This window comes from Pteropus vampyrus, unplaced genomic scaffold, assembly GCF_000151845.1.
Source record: "Pteropus vampyrus isolate Shadow unplaced genomic scaffold, Pvam_2.0 Scaffold92, whole genome shotgun sequence".
In the NCBI taxonomy this organism is placed as follows: domain Eukaryota; kingdom Metazoa; phylum Chordata; class Mammalia; order Chiroptera; family Pteropodidae; genus Pteropus; species Pteropus vampyrus.
In genome coordinates, this window is record NW_011888873.1 from 2,683,656 (window position 1) to 2,686,177 (window position 2,522).

Sequence of the window (2,522 nt, forward strand, 5' to 3'; positions counted from 1 at the left end):
TGATGCTGCTCTGGTCATGCGGTATTGACATCTACATCCTGTGCCGGCATGTGCCTCTCTCTGAAAATAAGGGTGGAGGGCCCATCTGGAGAAAGTGTCATGGTGGGGGTCAGTCATCAGGCGAGGGAGCCCATCTCTCAAATTTGAACCTGGAATTTAGAGGGAGAGCCTCAGTTAGGACAGGGAGAGGGGGTTCTGGTTTTCTGGGCCTCATCTTGATAGATGAGTGTGCTCTCTGAAGACAAGACGAGAGATGAGACTCAAGAATCCTGATAGGGTGCCCCAGCTGGCACCAGGTCTTTGGAGCTGGAAAGCAGTTAGCTCAGCCTTTGAAGGCAGGGCTGTGTTAACACTCACCTGGGCTATGCTTTATTTGCCATCTTTACTGTTTATTTGCTATGTATGCTTTACCGTTTGGAACAGCGTGCAAAGGGCCCCAGCCTACTGTAGCCATATTAAAAGGAACACAGAGAAGGCAATGATGTCTAGGCTTGGGCAAGAACTTTCGAGTATGGACCACTGACCTAGGAAGCCAGGGACAGCAGCAGGGCTCCCAGAAGAGAAGCCCAGGGGAAGCCGAAACCTCAGCGCTGAGAGCCCCGCTGTCCCTGTCTGCACAGAGGTTCTCCTTCTGGGTCTAAGCCTTGATTCTGGATTTTGGATTTTGATTTTTGGTTCTGGATTTTGTCTCATGTGGGTCTGATATTCCAGGCTCTTTCTTCCTACCTCCAAACAAAACTTGCTCCTAAGAAAAAAAAAAGTCAGGTCTACTTAATCGGCAGACATATCCAAGGCTTACTGTGCTCCAGGCTCCAGGGAATGTTCTGGAGGCTATGACGCGGCCCTTCACGCCCGCCCTCAGGAGCCGAGCCTCCCACTGGGGAATGCCACCTCCCCCAGCTAGTTCCATTCTAAGCCTTATCTCTGGTTGTGAATGGAACTCACCATTACTGGAATATCTGATGTTACCAGCAGTTCCGGGCCAGTTTTCTGGATCCTCAGATCTCTGCAAAGCCAGGTTTGGGCAAAGATCCCAGCTGACTGCATTCTCTCTCATAGCTCTACAACACTGATCAAATCATGGTAGTTAGCACATCACAAAGTGATTTGATCTGTTTACCTGTGAGTAATTAACAGGCAGAAACTTGCTATGCTCCCAACAGCCAGACTCTTAACTTCACTAAATTAAATCTCATAACAACTGTTTTAACAATATCTTTAACAATATAAATTGACACAGAGTACCCTGACAACAGATTGAGGGTAAAAACTATATTAAATTACAATGGCTTTCCTAGCCTTTGGTAAGATAAATATGCTAATAAAGCCTAATTCTGAAAGGAGCGGAGTTATAAAGTAATTGTTCTCAGCACTCCCTCTGAAAGTCAACACCCAGACAGGAAGGAAGCGAAAAGGCAGAATTTGAAAATAAAGAAAACACAAAGGTATCATCACTATAGATACGCATCGAAAACCAGGATGTTTCATCGTCGCGTGAGGAAAGTCTAAACCTCCAAGCCTTCTGTTAAAGGGTGTCTACCTTTATCACACTCCAGTGCCATTTCAGCCTTAGGCGCAGTGCCCAGGCTATGTACATTTCAGTGCTTACAAAACACTGAGAAATTCAAAGAACAATTACCTGCCTTAAAAATACAAAAATAATACTACATAATTGAAATTTATTCAGGTTCAACTATTTATCTATTGTTTTTGTTGCTAACACACAACAAAGTACCACAGCTGGGTTGCTTAACCCATTTTCTGTTTCGAAAAAAAAAAAGGGTAGCTGGCTGGTAGCATTAATTTAATTTCATATAAACACACTCTTTGAGGCTGAAGCAAATCTGAGTGGTTTTCAATGTGAAAATAAAATATTAAAACTGTTCTTGGAGTTATCTCTAAACAGAACTTGTCCCTAATCCTAATGTAACAGAAATGTTTACATAAATCGGATTCATCAAATGAATCTTTGGCTAACACCTGTTGGAGAGCTGTGTTAATATCACCTGTAGGAACGCTACGTTTTCTAGGATTTGACATTTTCAGTGATTGAGAATTACCATATTTTGTAAATGGAAATAGCACTAAAAACAGAATGCTGGAAATTGAATGATGTCATTTGTTTCCAAAAACTATCGATATACTGGAGCGATGCAAAAATAATAATAAAAGTGAGCTACTTCGTGGCAAACTTTGGGGGCAAGGTTAGGACAGTAATCTGCGAGTTATCTCGGGGTACACGCTGCAGCCTCAATGCCAACGGTGAATATTCTTGGGGCAAATGGGAAATGGGTTAAACAGCAGAAATATGTTTTCGCACAGTTCCGGAGGCTAGAGTCCAAGATTCTAGCGTCAGCAGGCTTGGTTTCTTCTGAGACCTTTCTCCTTGGCTTGTAGATGGCCATCTTCTCCCTGCGTCTTCATACATTCTTCCTTGCATGTGTGTCTGTGTCCTAATCTCGTTTTAGAAGGATATCAGTCATATTGGATTAACCTACCCTATACTCTCATTTTACCTTACC